Source organism: Pogona vitticeps, chromosome 2 (genome assembly GCF_051106095.1).
Source record: "Pogona vitticeps strain Pit_001003342236 chromosome 2, PviZW2.1, whole genome shotgun sequence".
NCBI lineage: Eukaryota > Metazoa > Chordata > Lepidosauria > Squamata > Agamidae > Pogona > Pogona vitticeps.
The window spans coordinates 180,723,406-180,738,105 of record NC_135784.1 but is presented as its reverse complement, the minus strand read 5'-3'; the positions used below and the strand labels follow the sequence as shown (position 1 = coordinate 180,738,105).

The 14,700-nt window shown below is 44.7% G+C and overlaps 1 long non-coding RNA gene across 1 annotated transcript; it reads left to right on the top strand.

Moving 5' to 3' along the window:
* The first annotated feature begins 422 nt into the window (after positions 1-422).
* LOC144587119 (uncharacterized) lies at positions 423-1,541 on the top strand. Its single transcript, XR_013542304.1, has 2 exons — positions 423-875; positions 1,349-1,541. It is a non-coding gene; the product is annotated as an uncharacterized LOC144587119 (long non-coding RNA).
* Positions 1,542-14,700: the final 13,159 nt, after the last annotated feature.

The window sequence follows — 14,700 nt, the reverse complement described above, 5'->3', positions numbered from 1 at the left end:
GAAAGCAGAGTTCAAAATCCATGCTCAGGCATGGAAACTGGCCAGAAGGTATGTGTAGCAATGGACAACTACTTCTTGAACTTCTCACATACAGTGGACACTCTACTTACGGAATTAATCTGTATTGGAACGGTGGCTGCAGGTCAGAAAGTCTGTAGGTCGAGTCTCCATTGACCTACAATGCATTGAAAACCGATTAATCCCATAACCGGCCATTTTTGTTCCATTTTTGTTCCATTTTTGTTCCATTTTGGTTTTTTTCTGGTCTGTAGGTCGATTCTCTGGCTGCAAGTCGAACCTAAATTTTGCAGCCAGAGAAGTCTGTAACTCAAAAAGTCTGTAAGTCAAGCCGTCTGTAAGTCAAGGGTCCACTGTAATATGGAAGACTCCGTTGGGGTTACCGTAGGTCAGAATCAACTTGATGGCACATGGTAAGGATGAGAGGCTGCTGTCTACCTCCTAGGAATGAGAGGCTCTGGACATTCCCCCTTTTTGTGTGGCATCTTCAGCTCAGTGGAAAAGATGGGTCTGGGAAAACGTTAGCCTGGTGTTTGTTGCCGTTATTTTTGCCTGTGAAAAATGCAGAGAAGCTGGCAGAGATGACAGAGGACAAGCTGCTAATTTTAGCCTTGTTTCTTTTGGAGGAGCCTGTCCTGTTGCTTTCTACAGGCCAGACATCTGCAGCAAATAACATACAGCTCCTAGTGAATATTTTTGCATTTGGTTGGATTTGTTTTTGTTTTCATTTTTGTTAATCTTTTCAAAATGGGAGCTTGTATAAGTGGGAAGCCTGGTATCTAAGCTGTGGCATCTAGTAATAGATTGCCTTGAAACCACCCAAACTGATGTGGAAGCCTGGGACAAGATGACTACATGTAACCAACACTCTTTTTTTCACATTTTGGGGTGGTGACGGTACCCTAGCATGTAAAATAGTCCAAGATTCCCTAGGTCTTGTTCAAATGAGGCTCTGAAAGTAAGGAGTGGTGAAGCCATGGATAATATCAAATTATGGATTTATATGATACAAAGCACAACTCAGCAGAGAAGCAAATTATTCGAAACAGGCTTAAGTTCATGAAGATTTCTGTATGTTTTTAATTAAGTCACACCACAATCATCATACTATATTCAAAGCTCTTAATTTGAAGCTCCTCTCTGTTTCAACTCCTGCTGTAAGTTTCTGTAAATAGTACTTCTCTGTTTGGATAGACATCTAATTTTCTGAATGGTTCAGCTGTTTCCCAGGCTGTTCAAATTTATGAGGTGGCTCCAGATTGGTCAAGAGGGAACAACTGTGCATTTTTGATTCACAAAATTTGAAGGGCTCTCCTTGTCTGATTTCCAGGCAGGAGCTTCTGCACTCTTGGAAGTCGTGGAATGAGTTCCTGTGAAACAAGACTCGTTTATTTATATAAAGCACTTTAGTCAATGTTCTATAAATTGCAAGGAACAATTCAAAATGAAGAATTGAAACAACATGTCTATTGAAAACAAAACTACAATAAAAATCAGGAGAAATAAAACAGCCATTTAAAGTATCATAGAATTGCTGTGTTTTATGCATTTAAGGCCCCTTTGCATCAGTTATGATTTTCTTCCTCTCTCAGTCCGTGTGTGTGTGTGTGTGTGTGTGTGTGTGTGTGTGTGTGTGTAAACACACACACACACACAGAGAGAGAGAGAGAGGGAGAGAGAGGGAGAGAGGGATTAAGACTTCGTTGTTATTAGTCATTGATTAATATCTGATTCACGATGATCCTATGCATTAATGGTGAGCCAGTGCAATATAGTGCACAGAGTGTTAGTGCAGGACTCAGAAGACCTAAGTTCAAATCCTGGCTTGAACAGAGGAACTCACTTGATGGGTGGTGGCAATGGAAAATAATTACTTGAACATCCTACTAATCGTATTAGCTGGAAGCGACTTGATGACACAGAACAACAAATGAATTAATGACTTCCACAGTTTCCTATCATTAACAGCCCTGATCTGGAAACTAAATGCTCTGGCATTTGTGGGGCCCACAGTTGCTATTCCCTCCTATCAGCTGCATTGGAAGTGCGGTGTCTTTCTCTCCCCATTGATTTAAACAGAAGCTGGCTGTACAAAATTGCTGACTGACAACTCAGATTGGGTAGCCTCAACATCACCTGTAAGACCACCAGCTTTACTTGTAGAAGCAGCTGTCAAAGTGTTAGACATAAGATGGAGGTAATCCACTGAAAATAGACTAACAGTATAATGTCATACAGGCACCAAGGATAAATGACCTGGAGTTGGGGATAAGCAGTGAGGTGGCCAAGTTTGCAGATGACAAGGAACTTTTCTGGGTGGTGAAAACCAGAAGGGATTGTGAAGAGCTCCAGAAGAAACTCTCCAAACTGGGAGAATGGGCGGCAAAATGGCAAATGTATTTCAATATAAGACAATGTAAAGTAATGCACAATGGGACAAAAACACAAAACTTTATTTATCAGGTGATGGGTTCTGAGCAGTCCATGACGGATCAGGAAAGAGATCTTGGGGTGCTGGTGGACAGCTCGATGAAAGTGTCAACCCAGTGTGTGGCAGCAGTGAAGGAGGCCGATTCCATGCTAGGTATCATTAAAAAGGGGATTGAAAATAAAACAGCCAACATTATAATGCCATTGTACAAAACACTGGTAAGGCCGCACCTGGAGTGTTGCATATAGTTCTGGTCACTGCACCTCAAAAAAGACATAGTGGAACTGGAAAAGGTACAGAAGAGCGTGACTAAAATCAGGACTGGGCTGGGGCACCTCCCTTACGAGGAAAGGCTACAGTGTTTGGGGCTCTTTAGTCTGGAGAAAAGGTGCCTCGGGCGGGGGACATGACTGAGATGTATAAAATTATGCAGGGGGTGGATAAAGTAGATAGAGGGAAGCTCTTTTCCCTCTCACACAATACCAGAACCAATGGATACCCATTCCAATTGAGTGCTGGGAGAGTGAGAAAAGACAAAAGAAAATATTTCTTGACCCAGTGTATTGTTAGTCTGTGGAACTCCTTGTCACAGGATGTTGTGATGACATCTGGCCTAGATGCCTTTAAAAAGGGATTGGACAGATTCCTGGAGGAAAAGTCCATCACAGGTTACAAGCCGTGATGGAGATGTATAATCTTCAGGCTTAAAAGGAAGGGACCTCCAAATACCATATGCAAGGGGTGTGGTATCAGGAGACAGGTATCCAGTTGTCTCATGTGCTCCCCGAGGCCTCTGGTGGGGCCCCTGTGAGTTACAGGAAGCTGGACTAGATGGGCCCTTGGCCTGATCCAGCAGGGCTCATCTTATGTTCTTATGAAAGTATGGAAAAAAAGGCAGCTTATCTGAAGCATTAGAGAGGAACAGCCTTCCATCTAGAGCATCAGTCCTTAACCTTCAGTCCTCCAGATGTTTTGGACAGTCAACTCCCACAGCTTGTTATACTGGCCAGGGCTCCTGGGAGTTGGTCCAGAACATCTGGCGAGCCAAAGGTTGAGATCCACTGATCTGGAGGCTATTTGTGGATCAGTACAGGAGTAAAGATGTTAAAACTCATTTTGCAAAATAACAACAAAATAACACAGCTTTTCTTCCAGGGTACTTTGCTCTCTATACAGCCTCTTGCCTTTAAGTCCAGGGTCTGAGTATAAATCCTTGCTTGTCATCTTATGTGGGTGAAGTTTAGGATTGATGATCACACCAAATTATAATAGCTGCTGACTTGTTGCAGAAGCATTGGAGGGTTGTTTACATCTTTTTGATCTCCCATCCCAGTCTTTTTGTATGTGCTGTGTGTATATGACTTCACAAAGGGAAAAGGCACAAGTTTTGTGCAGACATAATGCATGAACTGTGCAAAACTTCCAAAAGTTCTTGCCTCCGGTGTTGTTTCCAAATTTGAAAAGGCTCTGCCTTTTGTCTTTCTTATTTCCTTGCTAGAGGCAAGAGGACCTTGTGGGGTCTGGCAATTTATTGACCGGTTTCCTGAATGAGAATGAGTAATTCTGTAAGAATTCATCACTACCTTACTCAGAGGTACTGACATTCTCTACTCTCATGTCTCATTGCCAGAAAGCAGAAAAGACTGAGGCCCACTAGTCACAACATGGTAGTACAGGGGTAGAGGTACTCACAAAGTTGCAGTCAATGGACGTAGAATTTGGAATAAGCAGTTGCCACTTATGGATACTATTTTGTATTTGTATCTAATCCATATTTGAAAATTGCCAAATTCTTTCCCATAGCAAGTTTTTTGTACCAAGGAGTTCAATATTCATTGTTCCTGTCTTTTAGCCACAGAAACATTGTCTCTCAAGCTACCAGGGTTCAGCCATTTCAGGTGAAATTCGTAGATCCAGGGCCCCTCACTGGAAAATATTTTGAAATATTTTCACACCCAGCCCATTCCTCCTCAAGTGCTCTTACTCATCTCCACTCCTTTCTGCTCCACTTCTCCTTTCTCCTTGGCAGTCCATCCACACTTTCCAAATTTCTTTCTCCCCTTCCTTCCAGCTGCTTTTACATTGACTGTACTTCCTTTCTCTCGATCTGCAGCTGTTATTATAACGGAAAAAAGGATAATATTTCTCCATGGCACTTTTTCAAACTTCCTGGACCCTTTTCTGCAAGAAGCTTTCTCAACTCTCGCTCCATGCCTGAAATTCTTTGTCATCTGGCCACCTTTGTTCAGTTCTCCCTCCCTCCCTCCCTCCCTCCCTCCCTCCTTCTCTCTCTCTCTCTCTCTCTCTCTCTCTCTCTCTCTCTCACACACACACACACACACACACACACACACACACACACACACACAGAAAGAGAGGGGGGAGAGGGGGAGAGGGAGGGAGAGAAGGAGAGACAGCAAACCACTCAACACTCCTGCAGACAGACACATGTCTACCATTCCAGGTGCCATTGCCCAAAGCCAGGTTATTTTTCTGAGGTGGAAGAGGTGGTCATTCCTGCAACCTGAAGGAGGTCCCACTCCGAATGGGTGCCTGTCAGCACCTGTATGTTCTTTGAGGTGGCAGGGGTAAGAAATCTGAGACCGCCAGCCAGGTCCTTGTGGTGTCACAAGAGGTGGGTCCTTGAGCAACAACTGCAAACTAATTTGTCTGCATGTATATCGGGCGGAGAGATAACACAAACTGTTGCTTAGTCTAGTCTGTTGAACTAAAGTAGGCCCACTGAATCAGTGAGGATTTGATGAGTCAGCTCCTCCTTAGGTTCCATTGTTTCAAACCAGCCTAATCTAGTTGTGACATCCTACACTGAGCAAGAGGATCTGTTGCCCACCGCGACACGACAAGATTTCTTGGGCAGGCGCATCTCTTGGTTGGTCCATTTTGTGATGGCTGCTGCTCAAATACGTTCTTGCCCCAAACATGGCTTCTAGAATTGTGCCAGTCCTGAATTCATGCCCAAGCGGCCAGGGGTCAAAATTCATACTCATGGCCGGGCGCTTCATTCCTCAAAGTTCTCAGTTTGCTGCTTGGGAGCCCAACTGAGACGGGCTGAAACGCTGCCCAGAAATGCAAGTTCCGGCCGCAGCTTCTGTGAGTCTGAGAGGTCGTGATAATAAAACGGAATCGTGCGTCTCTCCTGCTTTTGTTGGCTCCGTGAAAAGAGTCTGCAACCTCCCTGCCCTGCCTGCAGTGCAGATAAACATCTGAAAACTTCCGATTCTATCTAAAGCCATGTTTGTTTATAGTCATTTCCAGGCCCTTTGATGAATATGGAAATGATTTTATTCCCCTTTTAGATTCTTCTTCATTCCTAGCATTAATGTCTCAGGGCTAGACGGAGGTTCCCAAGCACTCTCCTGATATAATGGGTTGCTCCCAGATGGGCAACTTTTAAAGCTACCCATCCGAGGTCATTGGATCCATACTGATAAATGGTATCTGGCACTACCAGTCGAAAGCACAGGGTTCTTTTGACATATATCCTGCCCTTACCTCAGTAGAGGATGTTGTATTTTCCCAGTGTGCTTAGTATCATACGTTTTTGGTGGAATTTTAATTGCTGGGAGAAACGGGGTATTTATATTTGTATGGTGAGTGTTGTGTATATTTTTAACTTTTTTTTTGTAGTGGTGTCCAGTTTTACCTTGGGGAAGAGCACCTCATTTCGTTGCACCCACTTGTGAGTGCAAGGACAAATAAATTTCTTATGTCTTATGTCTTATGTCTTATGTCTTATTATTACTATTATTAGTTTCATTTGCATGCCACATTTTTCCCAACAAGGGACCCAAAGGCAGCTAGCTCACAGCATAGGGAGATAAGGTCCTTCAGGCAGCCTGGGCCCAAGCTGTGTAGGGCTTTATAGGGAATGACCAGCACTTTGAATTGGGTCCAGAAATGAACTAATAGCCAGTGCAGTTCTTGTAACAGGTGCCTTATATGCTCCCTACAGCTGGCTCCAGTCAGTAGTCTGGCTGCAGAGCAACTAGGACTGCGATTGGTATGCGCCATGTAGGCCATGTTAGAGTAACTGCTAGTGGAACATGTGAGCGATTATCTGCTCTCGTTTGCAATGAATCAGCTCCCCTTTGCATCCATGGCATGTCCTGAACATCAGCTGCCCACGACACCTGCATGTGGCCTTGAGAGGCCGTCCCACCACCTGTCATCAAACGTGTCATCTCTACCACTAGTATTTCTTTTTACGTTCTCACTCAAAGTTACACCACTGAAGTATGTAAAAGGCAAAATGAAGGGGGGGGAGGGATTCACAGATAGGGCAGCCTGGAGGACTCAAGTCGCTTGACCCTCTTGGCCCTCCCTACCAATCTGTGATACAGATGGTTACACTCAGGCTATGCTTCCTACTACTTCTTGAAAGCCAATTAATTTCTTTTTCCCATTTGTCAGCATGGAGACAGGGGGAGAGGGATTTTATATAGGGCCTAATCCAGTGGTTCCCATCCTTGGGTCCCCAGATGTTCTTGGACTGAAAGTCCCAGAAGCCTTCACCACTAACCGTACTGGGCCAGAATTTCTGGGAGTTGTGGTCCAAGAACACCTGGGTTACCCAAGGGTGGGATCCATGGGTCTAATCTGTAACCATTACCAGCCTATCCTGTGCACGGAAGCCAGCATTGGGGGCTTCTGTAAGCAGAGCTAAGGCTCTTCTTCTGTCCTATGTCTAAGTGGATTTCAGGAAGCCATTGTTTTGCCTTTTAAGCTAATTATGAATTTCTAGAATGGTTCCTACTGTTTCATAGCCAGAAGCTCAGTACTACAAGCCCACTGCATTTTGCTGGTATAAATACCAAACACCAGTATCATTCTATGGGCAAGGACTGCACAAAATAATTGCAGTAAAGGGGTTTTTTTGGGGGGGGAGGGGGGCGTAATGTGGAACAGTTGTTGGAAGAGCCTTGGAATATATCCTGAAAGACCGTGGAGGAGATGCTGTTTGAAGTCCATTCCTTATTGCTCCTACTTCTTTTGCTAAGCATCGGTGACATTTTTACATGAGCCAAACTGGCGGTGTGATGACATCACTGTTACTAGGCAAAAAACGATAAAAGAAAAAGAGAAGGGGGAAAAAAGACAAAAAGGTCAAGTTAGAAGAAAAAAATGCTGAAGCTACAGGCAGCGGAGATGGTATCGAGAAGGCTGAATCTCCTTCTGAACCACAGTTGCTGTAACAGGCTCACACAGCTACCTTCTTGAAAAAACTACCTTGAAATAAATCTGGTTTGATTTTTTTTTAATTGGAAAAACACAGCTGATACACACTCAGTGACATTTACTGGCAGTGCACCCCCTAGCAATTCACTCACAAACTGCTGGCTGTGTGTCTGGGTCCAATCCTGTGACTGGGCGTACCCAGGAATAGAACCAGTACTTCATTAATGAATATAAATTTTCTACTGAATTCACCCAACTTTGTTTGTGCGTGTGTAAATTGGCAGTAGCATTCTGGCCAGTAGCAATCCACCTAAGCTATTAATTAAGGAGGTTAAGCAGCTTTTTGCCACCCCATTAAGCTTTAACCAAGCTTTGGTCTCCTTAGTTTGCTGGCAAGTTAACTTAAGGTCTTGCAATAAGTGACAATAAAATCTGGAAGTCAAGCTTTGCAGTGAGCTGTTTTGAACAATAGGGTCCGGGGATGAAAAGGTTTCCTAAACTGGCTTGTAGGGCACCTCCGTAGCCTTACAAAGTGCTCCACTTTGGCCTAGTGAACTCATCCCTTGATCAGGTACCTTCCTGCCCAATAATACAGTAATTTTTAAAAAACGTAGTTCAAAGTATTCAAAATAGGAGAACTGGTAGGTTTGTGTCTTTCCATGTTCAGAGAGCTGTAAAATATTTCGCCCTTTTCTTATTTCTATACAGATTTGTGGGTATCATCATTGCTCTATATCACCCCCTTTCTTTCTTTCTTTCTCTCATTATAATGCTTCATTTTTGTTGTTTAGTTGTTAAGTTGTGAGCGACTCTTCGTGACCCCATGGACCAGAGCACGCCAGGCCCTCCTGTCTTCCACTGCCTCACAGAGTTGGGTCAAATTCATGTTGGTAGCTTCGATGACACTGTCCAACCATCTCACCCTCTGTCGTCCCCTTCTCCTCTTGCCTTCACTCTTTCCCAACATCAGGGTCTTTTCCAGGAAGTCTTCTCTTCTCATGAGATGGCCAAAGTATTGAAGCCTCAGCTTCAGGATCTGTCCTTCCAGTGAGCACTCAGGGTTGATTTCCTTCAAAATGGAATAATGCTTGATACAGCACCAATAATATACTGTATATAGTTCACCACGGAAGGTGAAATATCTTAAAAATATCTTAAAAGGTGGTTTATGGATGATGATAAGTAAGAGATGGCTGGATAGACACAACAGACAGATGTCGTATAGTAAAATCCAGGGCCCTGCTTGAAAGGGTTTTTTAGTCTACAGTGTGTGACTCTGTCCACACACCATTTCTGCTTGAGCATAGACACACAGACAGGGATTCCAATTATTAGGGCTCCCCCACACCTCCCCCTTTTCTCTTCCCTCCCCACTGTAATCTCTCCTAGGTTCTTGGGTCTTTGGTTTTTTCTTAGCCTGGGATTAATCCAGTTCCAGTCCATTGACCACAGCGGCCTCCTCTCAGATCCCTTTGAGAGTGCTCGCTGCTGACGTGAGATCACTGCCTTGGACTACAGAGTGTGGCCAGGAAGGAGGCAGCGAGAGGGCCTTTTTGGCAAACAGCTGGGGCCACCTCATGTCTCGAGTTTATTGACTTCACTGCTTGGCAAACATGGGATAAATTCCCCCCTCTACAAATGTGCCAGAGACAAATGGATTCCATCTGAGCTGAGTAATGCAAGTTTGGCGGAGGGGGGCGGAGGGGGGGGCGGACAGGGGAGGGAGGCCTGCCTGGGTTGGGAGTACAGGCAAAGCAAGTGTGGAAGAATCTGGCTTCCCTCCACCCCAGCGACGACTCCGCAGAGGCACACCATGAAATCCCCTGGAAAAGCTGATGTTGCCTAAGGAGGGACTTTCAGAAAGCCTCAAATGTCTTCGAGGCATTGTTCTTTCCTCGACAAAAAAATAGATCTCCACCCTTTCAGATTTTTTCAAACTTTGTCCCCAGTTTACAGACGCCTCCTACGCTTTGGGGCGCCGTGTCAGATGCCAGAGGTTTTCTGCCCCCTCTAGAAGGCAGGAGCAGATGTAAAACTATCTTGACAAGCGGAGGGACCAATCCAGTGCCTTATACTGCTCAGAGATGTGTTGGGAGTGTAATTTCCGGCAGCTAATCAGTTCCTTGTGCTAGCCCATGAGGTTTTCCACCATTCCCATCTGCACTGGGGCCTCCAATCTGCAGACGGCAGGAATTCCTTAAACTCCAGCACTGTAAGAAGAGAGTACATATCTCTCCAGCATGCTGTGTGTATGAGGGCCATTGCATAGGAGGCTTTAAAAGAGAGGGGGCAACTCAAAAGCAAAAAGCAAAGCATGCTGCTTAAAACACAGAGAACTTAAAGCACTCTCTGTTTATAATTTAATTATGGAGGCTACACATTGCCGCACCCCAGCCCAGCAAGCTGGGTACTCAATTTACCAACCTTGGAAGGATGGAAGGATGCGTTAACCTCAAGCCAGTTATCTGGGACTGTACCTGGGTCCTGAGCAGAGTTTTGTCTGCAGTACTCCAGTTTAACCACTGTGCCACAAGGCTGTCAATTGCCGTTAGCCCTAATGGCCAGCTAAGGAGAACTGGGATGTCGGGGAGGGTGTTCTAGATTCCTGGACCTTGGATTCTCTGTCTTTCTCAGGTACCTACTCAGCCCAGAGGGCTATTAGGGAGCTCTTGGTCTCAGGTTCTCCTGGCTCAGGGGAAAAGGGGAGATGGCCCACCTGCCAGGGCCCTGGTGGCGATGCCTTCCGTGGCGTTTACTCCATGGCCCCTGCTTGTTTCGCCCAACACAGAGCTCACTACGGTATCCCAACACGCCTCTTGACACGCTGCCACCAGTTGATCTCTTTATCAACTTATATTTCTTTATGAAAGACTAAGGTCCATTCAGTACTGACTTTTTAACAGAAACAGATTTATTGATTACACGTGGTTTCAGGAATAATTCTTCAGCACATTCTTAAAGTTTCACAAAGCTTCAATATTTTACTTTCATCTCTTCTATATTAATCAACACAGGTGACACTCTTACTTATCACTGCCTAATCACTCCTTAAACACTCTCTGCCTCAAAACCTCAAACTATCCTCTTCTCTAGCTCTCTCCGGCTCCCACTCCTCTCCCAGGCTCCGCCTCTCAGCACCTCTCTTGGTCCTGCCTCACAACCACATTAATAATGAATTAATGTGATTAATTATAAATAATGCATAACTTATAATGCATAACCTAGGGTGGATGCCACACCTTCCTACCATGGTCCCCGTGTACCTACCAGCAAAATATGAGGCGTTCATTTCCACCGAAGCATGCGTTTCTAGCACTGCCACCAGCTCCCTCCCTGTAAGTTGCAGGATTGCCTTACAGAAAGTCTTCCCTCATTTGGTTCCACAGCCTATACATTGTAGTTGACCTCTCTGCTGAGTTGGGAGTATCCAGGTGGCTCAGTTCCAGCAGGAACGATGGCACGCTTTCTCTGTCAGTCATTCCATTTCATAGAATGCGGTACAGCTGTCCTGTCTGGAGAGACAGGACTCTCTTCCTCCCTCCCATCTTTCCCAACAGCATGGATGCTGTGGGGCAGCATGGAGCCAGCTGTTTGGCTCTTTCTGGAGCCGGCTGCTCTCTTGAGTTTGGTGACATCTACTAGGACTATAAAGCCGTTGACACAGCATTAATTTGCCAGAAACAGTGGCTGTGGGAAATGTGTGGTGCTCCCAGGCCAGTTTATGTTTTCTTCCCCGGAGCCTTGCACACTCCATCAGCATAAAACCACCAAAGGGGTCACATGGGAGAATAATGTGTTTAGAGAACCTCATGAAGTAACATGTGAAGTCAGGATGAGTTGCTGCTCTGTAATATTGCAAAGCACGCCATCCGCTCAGGAAGTGCAATTTTTCTAAGGGCTGCAAAAGTGTCTCTTGCCTCCTGTATTCGTTATTTTTGTCCCAGATGAGGAGCTACAAAAAATCTTACCTGCACCTTTGCATTGTAGTCACTTTGAACCGGGGAAGAGTCAATCATGGAGGGTGTTCATTGGCTAATATTCAAGACATCACCAAGACACTATCTCCCACAGCCATCTGGTCATTTTTCTAACATACGTATTTCCATCTTTAAAAGACAGGTGACAAATTATTGCAAAGAAACTAATGGATGTACAAGTGTGTTATTTTGTTTGTTAAAAAAAATTAAAAAGAAATGTCTTGCAGCAGTGATATTGGGCCTTTCCAGGAAGAAATGACTCCTTGGAGGAGCAATTACAAAGCAGTATACAGCTAGTCCATTGTTGTTTCTCCTTAGTGGAGAAACATATGGAAAAAGCAGTGGAAAAACCAACAGAAGGTTACAAGTGAAGGTGTCAAGCCCAAGCCCCATAGAATTCAGTGAATGAGATGGCCAGGGGTGCAGCTGAACTTCTAAAGAGTACCCAAGGCTCCTTATTTCCAGCATACATCAGTAAGATGGCCCATAGAACGAATAAGAAATTTACATCCCCATAGATGTTGTGGGACCACAACTGCCATCATCCCAAACATCTCCCCCACAGTGAAGATGCCCAGTTCTGCATTCCAAAACAGTAGTGGAAAAAGTTGAAAGATGGTGGAGGAGTTCAAGGTTTTGCAATCTTCTCCACCAAAACACAACAAGAAAAAGGACAAGGTGAACACCTTCATACCACTTGGGCTTCTCATGCTAACCCATTACCCTTTCCAAAAACTTTCCTGGAACTGACCTTTGGATGACCACAGCAAGTGGACTTCATCTCATTGGCATTGCTCTGGCAGCTGCTCTCTCTCTCTCTCTCTCTCGGCATCAGTCCCTTTGACATTAAAACCATCTTTCTCATGACTGTTTCCCAATATCCACCTATATGCATGCATCTTCTTGTTCCTGCCTTCTTGCATGATGGCACTACCATTAGGATGACCTTTATTGATGGACCAGGCAGTATGGAGAAGACAATGGACTTCTCCCCTGCCATGGCTTCTACCTGCCCAACCATGCATACCATCAGAAGATCTCTAGTAGAGCAGTGCCTGTTTATCTCAGCAGAAGCACAGTCCCCATTGGTGTTGGTTTCTCCTGGTCTCAGCAGGTACAGTGGGGTCTTGACTTGAGAACTTAATCCGTATTGGAAGGCGGTTCTCAAGTCAAAAAGTTCTCAGGTCAAATCTGCATTTCCCATAGGAATGCATTGAAAACCATTTGATCCGTATCTGCTCTTTTCCGTCCATAGAAACTAATGGGAAGCTGCTATTCCACCTTCGACCACTAGAGGGGGATATTTTGTTTCTTTTTTTTCTTAGGTCAAGAAAGGTTCAGGGAAGGCAGGGAAAATACAGTCCAGGCAGTACAGTACCAGGCAGTCCGAAGACTGTCTCCCAATCCACTCTCTAAACGCTGGGAGGAGTGAGGAAGCAGACAGGCACCCTTTTCACTGGCCAACAGTTAACTGAAAGTTCACATTTTGCACTTTCCCTGCCTCCCACGTGGTTTTTTTTTCAGTTCTTAACTCAAATCTAAGTATGTAAGTCAAGTCAATATTTTCCTATGAGAGTGGTTCTTAAGTCAAAATGTTCTTAACTCGAGCCGTTCTTAAGTCAAGACCCCACTGTAGTATTCTCTTGAGGGCAAACTCCATATCAATGCTCTCAAGTTGCTGCACATGGCTGGGAAAGTCCTCAGAGTGTTCTAGACCAGTGGTCCTCAACCTTGGGCCTCCAGATGTTCTTGGACTACACCTCCCAGAAGCCTTCACCACCACCTCTGCTGGCCAGGATTTCTGGGAGTTGAAGTCCAAGAACATGTGGAGGCCCAAGGTTGGAGACCCCTGTTCTAGACCATGCTCATCAGGCACATGATTCGATTTTCAACCAGCCATACCACTGTCATAGATTATTTCAATGAGCAAGGAGGGCCACCTTCTGTCATGTTCCCACACTTCACCCTTTGCATTTGGAGGTGGCACATTCCTCACCTCAAATCCCCATAGTCATCTGTTTGCTGACAACCAGCAACTTAATGGCAGGCATGCTAAACCATTCCCTTGGACATTTCTCAGGAGTGGTAACTCATTCCTGCAGCTGATCTGTAAGTGGGGCTCACATGCAGTGGATCTGTTTGCCTCTCCTGACTGTGCCTCTTGCACCCACTTCTGAACCAGGTGTCATTCCCTGCATGGCCAAATCTTGAGGGGCATCAAACAATACCAAATGGTTTTAAAACTACATATGCTAATTTATATGTTGAGACACACAATTATAACACATTTTAAAACAAAAACAGAATGACACTGCATTTCAACTTGATGGCATTGAAGAGGTGACATATGTGCCTTTGGAGTCAGCTGCCCAGGAGCTGCTACCTGTGAATGGGCCCAATCTCCCTCTTTGTAGTTCTTCACCAGGAAATCAGACTTGGATTGGGCATCCCTCCAAATGGAGGAAACCTAAAAAAAAAAAAAAAGGCTGTCCTCCAATAGCCCTTCAAATGGACACCTGCCCCAACTCAGAGAGGACATGGAGCCATCCTCACTCCTGGCATTAAGGCTATTACTACAGCTCAGTGCAAATTGTTTCCCAGCTTGCCTCTAAATGAAAATAACCTTTGGGGTGTGGACTTGTGCAGGAATTTGTGATCATGATATTTGGAGAGACCCACAGGCTCGTCAGGTGAGCTTACGGCAATAAATTATTTATTTTTATTTTATTTTAAATATATTTTAGCTCACGTTTCTCCTTAAAATGGTCCTAAGATGGCTTACATTATTAAAATACAGTATTTAAAGCTAACAACATTGAGTATTCAAATATTAGAAAGGATCAAATGAATACCATACCAAAAAAAAAAACCCATAAGGAACACAGACACCACACACACACACACACACACACACACACACACACACACACACACACACACACACACACACACACACACACACACACACACACACACACACACACACACACACACACACACACACACACATTCAAAGTGGTAAGGTACAATTATCCATTTTTTAAAAAACCTGCTCAGACAGCCAATTCCTCAGGGAAA